This window comes from Lepus europaeus, chromosome X (assembly GCF_033115175.1).
Source record: "Lepus europaeus isolate LE1 chromosome X, mLepTim1.pri, whole genome shotgun sequence".
In the NCBI taxonomy this organism is placed as follows: Eukaryota; Metazoa; Chordata; class Mammalia; order Lagomorpha; family Leporidae; genus Lepus; species Lepus europaeus.
This window is the reverse complement of record NC_084850.1, coordinates 42469103-42483959: the sequence shown is the minus strand read 5'-3', so window position 1 is coordinate 42483959 and position 14857 is coordinate 42469103. Positions and strand designations below refer to the sequence as shown.

The window sequence follows — 14857 nt, the reverse complement described above, 5'->3', positions numbered from 1 at the left end:
AAGCGTGGTCTTCAGATCAGTAGCATTTATGAGCTTGTTAACCCTCACCCTAACCCTAGAAGTCAGAAATGTTAGAAATTTAGACTCTCAGCCGGCGCCATGGCTCACTTGGCTAATCCTCTGCCTGCAGCGCCGGCACCCCAGGTTCTAGTCCCGGTTGGGGCACCAGGTACTAGTCCCGGTTGCTCCTCTTCCAGGCCAGCTCTCTGCTGTGGCCTGGGAGGGCAGTGGAGGATGGCCAAGTGCTTGGGTCCCTGCACCCGCATGGGAGACCGGGAGGAAGCACCTGGCTCCTGGCTTCAGATCGGCATGCAGCGCCGGCCGTGGCGGCCACTGGGGGAGTAAACCAACAGAAGGAAGACCTTTCTCTCTGTCTCTCTCTCTCACTGTCTATAACTCTCTCTGTCTCTCTCTCTCAGTGTCTAACTCTGCCTGTCAAAAAAAAAATATATAAAAGAAATGTAGACTCTCAGGGCCAGCATTGTGGCACATCATGTTAGGCTGCCACCTGAGATGCCAGCATCAAATGTAAGTGCTGGTTAAAGTCCTGGCTGCTCCACTTCCGATCTGGCTTCCTGCTGATACACCTGGGAAAGCAGCAGAAGATTGCCCAAGTTCTTCGGCTCCTGCACCCATGTGGGAGACCTGGAAGAAGCTCTGAGCTCCTGGCTTTGGCCTAGCCCAGCCCTGGCTAATGTGGCCATTTGGAGAGTAAACCAACTGATGGAAGATCTCTTTGTCTTTCTCCCTGTCTTTCTCTCTCTGTAACTGTGCCTTTCAAATAAATTAATAAATTTTTAGAAAGAAAGCATGAAATGATTACTCTATGAAATGTGCTCTGTTTCACTAGTCATCAGGAAAATCAAACTAAAACCACAGTGAGATACTACTATACACCTATCACGGTGACTATAATGAGACAATTGATGTATGATGCATTGATGAAAATTTGTATGTTTTGAAACTTTTAAAAAAGATTGAGTTACTTGAAAGGCAGAGTTACACAGAGAGAGGGAAAGACCAAGAGAGATCTTTTACCCGCTGGTTCACTTCCCAAAATGATTGCAATGGTGGTAGGCCAGGCCAAAGCCAGGAGCTTCTTCCACCCTTCTACCCACATGGGTAGCAGGGTTCCTAATACCTGGGCCATCTTCTGCTGCTTTTCCAGGGGCGTTAGAAAGGAAGCTGGACCAGAAGTGGAGCAGCTGGGTCTTGAACTGGTGGCCATGTAGGATGCCAGCGTTGCAGGTGTCAGCTTAACCTGCTATGCCACCATGCAGGACCCTCTTTTGGAACTTGTGAACACTGTTGGTGGTATTGTAAATTGGTACACCTACTCTGGAAGGCTGGTTGGCAGTATCTACTAAAACTGAACTTACCCTAAGGACCAAGTCATTCTATTCCTAGACATTTAATCAAGAGAAACTCTCCCATGTGTAGATCAGAATACACAGTATAAAAGGAGTCTTTAGAAAGTTCATGGAAGAAAATCTATTATGGAAAAAGTCTTCATGGGTTTCATTTTTTTTCATGAAAATAAACCTACCTTTTTATTCAATTTTCCATGTGCTTTTTAAGTACTCTTGTATAAAAACATAAACTACTAGCCTACTTTATTATATAAGATAGTGTTTGCGGTACATGCACAAATAGTAAAAGGAAAGAAAGTGTCATGAAATATACAAATACATGCAGTCAGTTGCAGAGCTACCACAAGCCGGTGTCCCTTATACTTCCTTGACCTGAGTAAGAGGCATCACAATTCAAAGGGTCTAAGTGTTTTTTCCACATCTTCACTGTGTCCTGCCAGAAATAACCTGTTTAAGGGTATCAGTATACAATGTGAAACGCTGGTAAGCAGATGACTCTCTCAAACTTAAAGCTCAACTCCTCTAGCACTTCTTTTTTTCTTTTTTTTATTTAATAAATATAAATTTCCAAAGAACAACTTTTGGATTATAGCGGCTTTTTCCCCCCATAACCACCCTCCCACCCACAACCATCCCATCTCCCACTACCTCTCCCATCCCATTCTTCATCACGATTTATTTTCAATTATCTTTATATACAGAAGATCAACTTAGTATGTACTAAGTAAAGATTTCAACAGTTTGCAGACACACAAAGTATAAAGTACTGTTTAAGTACTAGTTATACTGTTAATTCACATAGTACAACACATTAAGGATAGAGGTCCTACATGGGGAGTAAGTGCACAGTGACTCCTGTTGTTGATTTAATAATTGACACTCTTGTTCATGGGGTCAGTAATCACCCGAGGCTCCTGTCATGAGCTGCCAAGGCTATGGAAGCCTCTTGAGTTCACCAACTCCAATCTTATTTAGACAAGGCCATGGTCAAAGTGGAAGTTCTCTCCTCCCTTCAGAGAAAAGTACCTCCTTCTTTGATGGCCCATACTTTCCACTAGGATCTCACTCTGGGCTTTTTAGCCAGATCCGAATGCCTCAAGGGCTGATTCTGAGGCCAGAGTGCTGTTTAGGACATCTGCCATTCTATGGGTCTGCTGTGTATCCCGCTTCCCATGTTGGATCGTTCTCTCCTTTTTAATTGTATCAGTATTAGCAGACACTAGTCTTGTTTATGTGATCCCTTTGACACTTAATCCTATCATGATTAATTATGAACTGAAACTGATCACTTTGACTAGTGAGATGGCATTGGTATATGCCACCTTGATGGGATTGAATTGGAATCCCCTGGCATGTTTCTAATTCTACCATTAGGGATAAGTCTGAGTGAGCATGTGCCGAACTGTACATCTCCTCCCTCTCTTATTCCCACTCATATTTAACAGGGATAACTTTTCAGTTATATTTAAACACCTAAGAATAATTGTCTGTTAATTAAAGAGTTCAACCAATGGTATTAAGTAGAACAAAAAAATACTAAAAGGAATAAAGTAAGTTGTACCTCGACAGTCAGGACAAGGGCTGATCAAGTCATTATTTCTCCTAGTGTCCATTTCACTTCAACAGGTTTTTTTAGGTACACAGTTGTCACCCATCACGGAGAACATATGATATTTGTCCCTTTGGGACTGGCTTATTTCACTCAGCATGATGTTTTCCAGATTCCTCCATTTTGTTGCAAATGACTGGATTTCTTTCTTTTTTTTTTTTTTACTGCTGTATACTATTCTATAGAGTACTGCCTATGCCTCCAGGGTCTTTTCCAAGAAGTCTTTGCTTGTGCCTATATCTTGCAGGGTTTCTCCAATGTTCTCTAATAATTTGATGGTGTCGGGTCATAGATTTAGATCTTTAATCCATGTTGAGTGGATTTTTGTGTAAGGTGTAAGGTAGGGGTCTTGCTTCATGCTTCTGCATGTGCAAATCTAGTTTTCCCAGCACCATTTGTTGACTAGACTGTCCTTGCTCCAGGAATTGGTTTTAGATCCTTGATCAAATATAAGTTGGCTGTAGATGTTTGGATTGATTTCTGGTGTTTCTATTCTGTTCCACTGGTCTATCCATCTGTTTTTGTACCAGTACCATGCACTTCTTAGCCAGCTGTGACCAACTCTGGCAGCTGCCACCAGACCTAACCCAGAGAACCAAAAAGCTACAAATGGTCTCTGGTGTAATTGAAATGGACCATTGGCAAAGTGCTTGGATCAAAATTCTAAGTTCTGGGCACAGTGCTGTGGCATAGCGGGTAAAGCTGCTGTCTGCAGTGCTGGGACCCCGTATGGGTGTCAGTTCAAGTCCTGGCTGCTCCACTTCCGGTTGGGCCCCTGCACCCATGTAGGAGACCCAGAGGAAGCTCCTGGCTTCAGATTGGCGCTGCTCCAGCTGTTGGGGCCAACTGGGGAGTGAACCAGCAGATGGAAGACCCCTCTCTCTGCCTCTCCTTATCTCTCTGTGTAACTCTTTCAAATAAATAAGTAAATCTTTAAAAAAAATTCTAAATCCTGAACAACACCGGTTCTAATGTAAATGGCTTATAGGATATTTAGGAGAAAACAGAATACTGGAAAAGGAAAGGCAGTACCTGGTCCCTGCTCTCTTGAACTTACTGTAGTTACTTTCTAGCCGTTTCTTGGTAATTGCTTTAAACTCCCCAGGTTAAGACCTTGAAAAGTCATCACAAGGATATATGAAGTAGAGAGAGTAAGAGTTTCAAAAAAGGGCAAAGAAGGAAGAAAAAAACAGGAGACTGGAGCATTGTGACTCAATGGGTTGGGCCACTGCCTGCGATGCCAACATCCCAAATGAGCACCTCTCGCAGTCCTGGCTTTTCCATGTCCAATCCAGCTCCCTGCCAATGTGCTTGAGAAAGCAGCGGAAGATGACTTATGTCCCTGGGCCCCTGCCACCCATGTAGGAGACCTGGATGGAGTTACAGGCTCCTGGCCCAGTCCCAGCCATTTTTGGCCATTTGGGGAGTGAGCCAGTGGATGGAAGATTCTCTCCCTCTCTCTAACTGCCTTTCAAATAAATGTTTTTTAAAAAAGATGACTCTTTTGAATAGGTTTTTTTCTGTTCTTTGATGATTGGAATGGATGGTCTGACCAGCCTCTTAGGCATTTGATCCTGTAATGACTCATGAAAAAAGAGCCTTAAAAAAGGTTTGGGTTCTAGTCCTAGCACCACTAGTTCAGTGACCTTATTCAAATCAATTAATCTCTTTGAACTTCAGATACCTCATCTATAAAATGGAGACAATACAATCTGCCCTCTGTATCCATGGGTTCTACATCCAGAGATTCTACCAACCTCTGATAGAACTTTTTTTTTAATTGCTTCTGGGGACCAGCATTGTGGTATAGCGAGTTAAACTACTGCCTGTGACACTAGCATGCCATATCAGAGTGCCTGTTTGAGTCCCAACTGCTCCACTTCTGATCCAGCTCCTTGCTAATGTGTCTGGAAAAGCAGCAGAAGATGGCTGAAGTACCTGGACCCCTGCCATCCATGTGGGAGACCCTCATGGAATTCTGGGCTCCTGGCTTTGGCCTGGCTCAGCCTCAGCCATTGTTGCCATTGGGGGAGTGAGCCAGCAGATTGAAGATTCTCTCTCTCACTCTCTTTCTCCCTATCTTTGTAACCCTGCCTTTCAAATAAACCTTTTTAAAAAATTGCTTCTGGATTGAACATACAGACTTTTATCTTGTCATTATTCCCTAAACAATACAGTATAACAACAATTTGTACAGCATTTACATTATATTAGATATTACAAGTGATCTAGAGCTGACTTAAAGTACACAGGAGGATGCATGTAGGTTATACATAAATACTACACCATTCTAGATACGGAAATTGAGCATCCATGATAATCCATGGTGTAGGGGTTGGGGCTGGACCCAATCCCCTGCAGATGCCCAGGGATGACTATAATAGTATTTACCTGATATGACTATTGAGGTATGTAAAGTGCTCAAGCATGATGCATGGCCCAAGGTAAGTAAGAAATTAATCATTCTTCTTGTCTAAACACTGTCATTGAAGCAGAGGAGGAGAGCTTTTTGAATAGGAGAGGGAAGTCTGTTCCGTGTAATGCCAAATGCAGCATGGAGGTCAAGGAGAGTGAGAATTGAGAAAAGGCAAGGGTTTTTAGACTTGATTAGAAATTCTCAGTGATATTTACATTTGAGACTTACCTTCTGAAGTCCTTGTTTTTACTGGAAATGGGAATCAGTTTAAAAAGAAATTCCATCACTTTTTGTGCTCAGGATATATATTTATTTTAAGTTCAGAGCGAGCAAGATTTGTCGGGAGAGTAAGAAGGAGCTGCAGCTGTGGCAGCCAAAAGCATATTTTGTGTGATGTGAAATGTTCTGTATCATCACTGTCCAGTACACATGGAACTGTTGAGCGCTTGAAAGGCAGCTAGTGTGACTGAAGAACTGGAACTTTAATTTTGTTGAATCTTAATTAGCTTAAATTTCAATAGTTACATGTAAGTAGTGGACACCAAAATGGACAGTGCAGCTCTGTGTAATTAGGGATATACTGAGAACAGTTAAATCCCAAAGTAATTGGAGTCAAACAGTAGAAACTTTATTGTTGAGGCTGGCTCCATGGCGTAGTTGGTTAATCCTCCGCCTGCAGCGCTGGCATCCCATATGGGTGCCGGTTCTAGTCCCGGCTGCCCCTCTTCCAATCCAGCTCTGCTGTGGCCCAGGAGGGCAGTGGAGGATGGCCCAAGTGCTTGGGCCCCTGCGCCCACATGGGAGACTGGGAAGAGGCTCCTGGCTCCTGGCTTTGGATCAGCACATCTCCAGCCATTGCTGCCATTTGGGGAGTGAACCAATGGATGGAAGACCTTTCTCTCTGTCTCTTTCTCTCATTGTCTGTAACTCTACCTCTCAAATAAATAAATAAAATCTAAAAATAAAAAGAAACTTTTATTGTTCAGAAAAATTGATGTCTTCTGGGTTGAATTTAAAGAGTCTTGTAGAGCAGGTGAAACTTAGTGTTTAGATAGGAGGAAAGAAGGCAAGAAGTTATTCCAGGTGGATTGGAGGGGATGGGCAGAGGTTCTGAGTTGAAAATGCCTCATATATGAAAGTTTGAGGACAATGGCCATTCTAAAATAAGGCATTCATGTTAGGAGGTAGGTGCGTTTGGGCCACGTTTTGGACAACCTTGAAGGCTAGCAGAGTTTGAGTTGTTCATATAGGTCAGTGTTTTTGCAAAGCTTTCTTAAAACATATTCCAAGGTCCTAGAGCTACTAAATCAAATTTGTCTGAGTTGGAGCCTCATAAATCATTTTAAGCAAGCTCCCTAGGTGTTGTAATGCACACTCAAGTCTGGGATCTATTAGGTAGGCACAAAGGAGCCCTTGGAGGCTTTTGGTCACAGGAATGACATGCTGTTAGAGGTATCTTAGGAAGCTTGATAACATGGGAAGGTGTAGGATGTGAAAAATGGAGTAGGGAAACCAGTTAGGTGACTATTAAAATAAACCCAAATCTTTTCTGGCTTGTATTTTTGGAGTCACCTAATCAAGTCCTAAAATTTGCCTGCAGACCATATTTGAATTTTCATCGCAATTTGTTTGATGCATGTTTGCCTGACTTCCTGAGTCCAAATCCCAGCTCTACTAAGTTATCTTACCTTCGACAAGTCTCGATAACTTCTGTGCTTTTATTTCCTTACCTCTACCTGGAGATGATCGAGGCTCCTATCTCATAAAGGCATTGCAAGTGTTAGATTACATCACAAAGGGCTTACAACAGTACCTGGCACTTAGTAAGCACCCAATAAGTATTGGTACTACTGTTACTTAAACTAATATGCTCTTTAATTTATTCTAACCAGTCAGTTATATTATATTAAATTTGCCCATTTGACATTAAAATTGAGTCTTGTTCAACAAATAGTATGAAGAGGAAAAAATGAAAAATAAAAAGCCAACTATTCCTCAAGAGTCAAGGCAAGGGCAGCTCAGGTCATCCCTTCAAAGTGTCAATTTCACTTCTGCAGGTTTAGTTTTAGGTGCTCTATTCATTCTTGCAGATTAGGGGGAACATATGGTATTTGCCCCTTTGGGACTGGCTTATCTGACTAAGTAAGATGTTTTCCAGATTCCTCCATTTTGTTGCAAATGACCAGATTTCTTTTTTTTAACTGCTGTGTAGTATTCCATAGTGTACATATCCCGTAATTTCTTTATCCAGTCTTTGGTTGATAGGCATTTAGGTTGGTTCCATGTCTTAGCTATTGTGAATTGAGCTGAAGTAAACATGGGGGTACAGATAACTTTTATTTGCTGATTTCATTTCCCTTAGGTAAATTCCCAGGAGTGGGATGGCTGGATCAAATGTTAGGTCTATATTCAGATTTCTGAGGTATCTCCATACTGTCTTCCATCGTGGCTATACCAGTCTACAATCCCACCAACAGTGGATTAGTGTGCCTTTTCCCCCACATCCTCACCAGCATTTGTTGTTGATTTCTGCATGAAAGCCATTCTAACCGGGGTGAGGTGAAACCTCATTGGGGTTTTGATTTGCATTTCCCTGATGGCTAGTGATCCTCAACATTTTTTCATGTGTCTTGCCCTTTTGAATTTCCTCTTTTGAAAAATGTCTATTTAAGTCCTTGGCCCATTTATTAACTGGGTTGTTTGTTGTGGAGTTTCTTGATCTTTTTGTATATTAACCCTTTATCAGTTATTAATCCTTTATCAGTTGCATAGCTTGCAAATAATTTCTCCCATTCTGTCAGTTGCCTCTTCACTTTTCTGAGTGTTTCTTTTGCAGGGCAAAAACTTCTCAATTTGATGTAATCCCATTTGTTAATTTTGGCTTTGACTGCCTGTTCCTCTGGGGTCTTTTCCAAGAAGTCTTCGCTTATGCCAATGTGTTGCAGGGTTTCCCCAATGTTCTCTAATAATTTGATGCTGTCGTGTTGTAGCTTTAGATCTTTAATCCATTTTGAGTGGATTTTTGTGTAGGGTGTAAGAAAGGGTCTTGTTTCATACTTCTGCATGTGGAAATCTAGTTTTCCTAGAACCATTTGTTGAAGAGACTGTCCTTACTCCAGGGATTGGTTTTAGCTCCTTAGTCAAATATAAGTTGGTTGTAGATGCTTGGTTGAACTCATGACTTAGAATAGAGTTAATCATATGTGTATAAAGTCAATTGAGGATGAATCTCAGTAAGACATAAGAGAGGGAGGAAGAAATTTGTAACTGTAAAGCTGTATAGTTCTGCATACATTCTTTTTTTAATATTTATTTGAAAGTCAGAGTTACACAGAGAGAAGAGAGGCAGAGAGAGAGAGAGAAAGAGAGAGAGAGGTCCTCCAACTGATGGTTTACTCCCCAATTGGCCTTAATGGCCAGATCTGCCCCAATCCAAAGCCTGAAGCCAGGAGCTTCCTCCAGGTCTCCCACGCGGGTGCAGGGGCCCAAGGACTTAGGCCATCCTCCACTGCTTTCCCAGGCCATAGCAGAGAGCTGGATCGGAAGTGGAGCTGCCGGGTCTTGAGCCAGAACCCATATGGGATGCCGGCTTTGAGGCTAGCGTGTTAACCCGCTGTGCCACAGTGCCAGCCCCCTGCATACATTCTTAAGGACTAACTTCTAAGGGTATAGTTTAAAAACGTCATGGGACCCCAAATCCCATTAAGCTGGGTGATAAAAATGTCATCTTAAGTATTAAAGTGATCATATTAAGTGTAAAGTGAACATATAGATAGGATTAAGTGTTAAAGTGACCATATAAATAGGATCAAGTGTTGGGTAATTATAATAGACAGAATTAAAAAGGAGAGAATGTTCCAACATGGAAAGCAGTTCACACAGCAGACTCAGAATGGCAATTGCTTTAAGTAACACTCTGACCTCAGAATCAGCCCTTAAGGCTTCCTGGTCTGGCTGAAAAGCTCTTGAGAGCATTTCAGGAATGGAAAACCAAGACACTGTGGCAAACAATGTTCTACATGAAGGATCTCCATGAATGAGACCCCAGTAGAAAGAAGGGGTCATCAAAGACAGATGTACTCTTCTCTAAAGGGAGGAAAGAACTACCATTTTGCTTATGGCCTTGTCTAAATACTGACGAAGTTTGTGGATTCAAAAGGCTTCCATAGCTTTGGCAGCTCATGTCAAGAGCCTCGGGTAGTCACTGACATCATACAGAAGAGTGTTAATTGTTAAATCAACAACAGGAGTCACTGTGCACTAACTCCCCATGTAGGACCTCTGTCCTCAATGAGTCTTATTATGAGAGTTAACTGTCAAACTAGTTCTCAAACAGTTTTTGTGTGTCTGTGTGTGTGCAAATTGTTGAAATCTTTACTTAGTATAGAGTTGGTCTTCTGTGTACAAAGTTAATTGAAAATAAATCTTGGGGGCTGGCACTGTGGCTTACTTGGTTAATCCTCCGCCTGTGGTGCCAGTATCCCATATGGGTGCCGGTTCTAGTCCCAGTTGCTCCTCCTCCAGTCCAGCTCTCTGCTGTGTCCCGGGAGGGCAGTGGAGGATGGCCCAAGTGCTTGGGCCCCTGCACCCACATGGAGACCGGGAGGTGCTCCTGGCTTTGGATCCACACAGCGCCGGCCATAGTGGCCATTTGGGGAGTGAACCAACGGAAGGAAGACCTTTCTCTCTGTCTCTCTCTCTCACTGTCTGTAACTCTACCTGTCAAATAAATTTTTTAAAAAAAGAAAGAAAATAAATCTTAATGGAGAATGGGACTGGGAAGGGGACAGGAGGAGGAGGGATAGGAGCATAGGTGGGAGGGCAGGTATAGTGGGAAGAATAACTGTATTCCTAAAGTTGTACCTATGAAATTTGTATTCCTTAAAAAATAAATTAATTAATTTTTAAAAACTGAGTCTTAGACTGTTTGCTTAATGAGTTGTATTGCAAGCATAATGCGTCACTTAATTTAACATATGACTATCTTTTGTAAAATAGGACTACACAGGGGAACTTTTTTTCTTGCTGGATATATTAATCTATGGTTTGTTCTTAGCTGTGAATTTTATATTTTTAAAATTTTATACTTTTTATTTTGATACCAGTTTTCAGTGAATACTGCTTAGATATTTGTTCCAGAAGAAAAGAAGGGACTCTTTATTTCTTTTCTTTTCTTTTTTTTTTTTTTTTTTTTTTGGGTAGTGAAGCCAAAGAGAGACAGGTATGCTGGGAAGTGACCTGGTAATGGACCAAGGTTCATTATCTTTCCTGTGGATTTCTCCTTTTAGTTGTTCATCCATTGAGTGGGCATGAAGTCTAGGGGGAGTCCTTTTCTCCTCGTGACACTGCTGGACTATCTCCCTTGGCCATAAGATTGAGCATTTCTAGGTCCGTCAAATGCCTAATGTGCCCAATAAGAGAGAAAGAATATAAAGGAGAGTGCAAAAAGTTTCATTCTTACTTATTTATACTAGGGAGGTAATATTCTTTGTGTGCAGCCCAAGGAAATCAAGGGCTTTGGTGTCAGGAACAGATGTTTGTGTGTGGAATGACCCTTAAGTTGATATTAACTCTGGCCCGGGCCACAGAGGGGTCAGTTGCTGCAAATATACTCACATTTATAAAATGTACACTATAGTGATGGGTGAGCTTGTTCTGGATACAGACTGTGAAACTCTCCATAGGTGAGGCTGGTGTTGTGGCATGATGGGTTAAGCTGCCGTCTGCAATGCCAGCATCCCATACGGATACCAGTTCAAGTCCTCAGTGTTCCACATCTGATCCAGCTCCCTGCTAATGTGCCTGGGGAAGCAGCAGAAGATAGTCCAGGTTGTTGGGCCCCTGCACCCACTTGGGAGATCCAGATGGAGTTCCAGGCTCCTGGCTTTGCCCTTGCCCAGGCCCAGGTGTTGGGGCCATTTATGGGACTGAACCAGTTGGTGGAAATGTCTCTCTCTCTCTCCCTCCCTCCCTCTCCCTCTCTTTCTCTGACACACACACACATACTCTATCACTCATATAAATAAATACAATAAAATATGAGTCCGGTGCTGTGGTGTAGCAGGTAAAGCCACCACCTGCAGTGCCAGCATCCCATATGGGCACTGGTTTGAGTCCCGGCTGCTCCACTTCCGATCCAGCTCTCTGCCATGGCCTGGGAAAGCAATAGAAGATGGCCCAAGTTATTGAGCCCCTGCAATCACGTGGGAGACCTGAAAGAAGCTCCTGGCTCCTGGCTTCGGATCGGTCCAGCTCTGGCTGTTGCGGCCACTTGGGGAGTGAACCAGCAGATGGAAGACCTCTCTCTCTCTCTCTCTCTCTGCCCCTGCCTCTCTGTAACTCTGACTTTCAAATAAATAAATAAATCTTAAAAAAATAAAATATAAATCTTTAAAAGAAAAATAACTGTCCATAGGGCAGCTTTCTTAATGTTAATCCTTTGAGAACTTGCATTGCTGCAGGGTTGAGCTCTTGGACTTTGCAAGTAGTCTTCTCTTACCCTCAAGTAGCTATTTAACTATGAGAGCTACTGCGTAAGAAATGCTAAGTTGGGGAAATGGTCATGAGTCTTTCAGTTTGGAGTGGCCCATAAGATTAGTGACAAGAGCTAACTAGCAATTCCAGGTAGCGTACAGCAGTTTCATTTGCGAGGACATAAAGGCTGGGTTAGAGGCCCTCTATGTGCTCTCGCAGCCCCTGTGCATTTATCCTAACCCTTACCACGCTGTATTATATTGAAGGCCTGTGTTCTTTCCTTGTCATACAAAGGGCTCTTAGTTGTGAGCAACAGGAATTGACTGGCTAATTGAGGCAGAAATGTTTGTATTGAAAGCACATTGAACAGCTCACGGAAACACCAATTAGAGTAGAGAGCCAGTCTCGGGGCTACATAGTCATCATCACAGCTGCCGCTGTCACTACCACCGCCAGTGCTACTGCCGGCAGTGTGTTAGCTCAGGTCCTATGAGAGCAGAGAGCAAGCGGGGGTTAGACATGCAAGAAACGTGTTGAGGGAAATGCCTGGGACAGAAAATAGGATGAGAACTGGGGAAGGTTGGGAGAGCTGTCAGACTTGGATATCCATCTGCCCTTTATAGAGGACGAAAGGCAAAAAGAAGGTTGGGTAGGAAGAGCCTGACTGAAGGGGGGTTCTAATGAAATGTGGACAGTCTGCTGAGGAGTTCTGTAGCCAACGCCACCTGTTGTGCCTCCCTGAAATGGGCCTGCTGGTCTCAGTGATTCGCTGGAGGTGGTTGACCTTATAGCAAAGCAGCAAATATTGAGTTGGATTTAGAGCATAGCACCTAGGGCCAAGGTCAGTTATACACCCCACACTGGGAAAGCTGAAAGCCTTATTTTCATGGCTATCTCAACAGAAATGATTTTCCACTATTGGGTCATTGGTTCCTGAATGAAGGGGTGGATCCCTGGATTGAGTAAGCCTAAGTGATATGTCGTATCCTCACTGCCAGGGAGGTCTGCTTCCCACCAAGATTCCTAAATGCTCTCCCCCAAGTAAAGGGAGCCAGATGCTGGACAGCAACACCCAAAAAAGAAGAAATGTCCACTTTACTGTGTGAGTTTCTTGAGAGCAGAGATCTTCGTCTTGCTCAGCACTATTGCAAACATTTACAAATAAATGCTTATCGAAATAATTAAATGTAGCCAACTGGTGTTCAAATGTCTTTACACACACACACACACAAATCTATCAATTTAGCCATCAGGGAGATCAAAATGAAAATCTACTTAGAGGGGCCGATGCTGTGGTACAATGGGTTAAGTTGCCACCTGCAGCTCCAGCATCCCATATGGGTGCCAGTTTGTGTCCCAGCTGCTCCACTTCTGATGTAGCTCCCTCATAATGGCCTGGGAAGAGTAGCGACAGATAGCCCAAGTGTTTGAGCCCCTAATACCTACATGGGAGACCCAGATAAAGCTCCTGGCTCCCGGCATTGGCCTGGCCCAGTGCTGGCCATTGTGGCCATCTGGGAAGTGAACCAGCAAGTGGACGATCTCTCTGTCTCTCCCTCTCTATAATTCTGACTTTCAAAATAAATAAATCTTTTTTAAAAAAGACATAACATTGGTAAGGATATGGACAGACTGGAACCCTCATATGCTACTGATGGAAATACAAAATGGTATAATCACTTTGGAAAAGTCTGGACATTTCTCCAAAGTTTACATGTAGTTACCATATGATCTAACCTTTGAGGGTAGGTGTTGTGGCACAGCAAGTTAAGCTGCTGCTTGGGACACCCACATTACTTATCAGAGTACTGGTTTGAGTCTGGCTGTTCTGCTTCCAATCCAGCTCTCTGCTAATGTGCCTGGGACATAGCAGATGATGGCCTTGATAGAGTTCTAGGCTCCTGGCTGTAGCCTGGTCCAGCCCTCACAGTTGCAGGCATTTGGGGAGTGACCCAGTGGGTGGAAGATTGTGTGTAAGTTGTGTGTGAGTTTGTGTGTGTGTGTGTGTGTGTCTGCCTCTAAAGTATATGAAAATAAATACATGTTTAAAAAATGATCTCTTAAAAAATTATCTTGGGGCTGGTTCTGTGGTGTAGTGGGTAAAGCCACCATCTACAGTGCTGGCATCCCATATGGGTGCTGGTTTGAGTCCTGGCTGCTCCACTTCTGATCAAGCTCTCTACTATGGCCTAGGAAAGCAGTAGAAGATGGCCCAAGTCCTTGGGCCCCTGTACCCACGTGGGAGACCCAGAGGAAGCTCCTGACTCCTGGCTTCTGATCGGTGCAGCTCTGGCTGTTGTGGTCATCTGGAGAGTGAACCAGTGGATGGAAGACCTCTCTCTCTCTCTCTCTCTCTCTCTCTGCCTCTCCATCTTTGTGTAACTCTGACTTTCAAATAAATAAATAAATCTTTAAAAAAATTATTTAACGGGGCTGGCAGGGTGGCACAGCAGATGAAGCTACTACCTATGACACAAACATCCTGTATCAGTGTGCCAGTTTCAGTCCCTGGGACCTGATCCAGGTCCCTGCTAATGTGTCTGGGAAGGCAGTGGATGATGGCCCAAGTTCTTGGGCTCCTGCCATCCACGCTGGGAGATCAAGATGGAGTTCCAGGCTCCTGGCTTTGGCTTGACCCAGCTCCTGCCCCCTGATTTTTCTGTTGCTCTGTCTTTTGAATGAATGAAAATCAATCTTTTAAAAATTGACTTAGATATGGTGCCCGGATGTTTGGTTACACACTGGTCTAGATGTTGCTGTGAAGGTATTTTTCAGGTGTAATTACCATTAAAGTCATTAGACACTGAATAATAATGTGGGTGAGCTGCATCTAATCCTTTGAAGTTCTTAAGAGCAAAGGTTGAAAAATTATCTAGGGGCTGGTGCTGTGGTGTAGTGGGTAAAGCCACCGTCTACAGTGCTGGCATCCCATATGGGTGCTGGTCCGAGTCCTGGCTGCTCCACTTCTGATCAAGCTCTCTACTATGG

At 43.3% G+C, this 14857-nt stretch overlaps 1 protein-coding gene across 2 annotated transcripts in view; it reads left to right on the top strand.

Moving 5' to 3' along the window:
* The window catches only part of TRMT2B (tRNA methyltransferase 2 homolog B), a 119656-nt gene extending 105468 nt beyond the window's left edge, over positions 1 to 14188 (top strand). The window contains exon 16 of one of the 2 annotated variants that reach the window (XR_009865048.1): positions 14063 to 14188. The gene's annotated coding sequence lies outside the window, so the exon portion shown is untranslated. The remainder of the gene's footprint in view (positions 1 to 14062) is intronic. The other variant, XR_009865049.1, reaches the window with a different exon arrangement.
* The last annotated feature ends 669 nt before the right edge of the window (positions 14189 to 14857 follow it).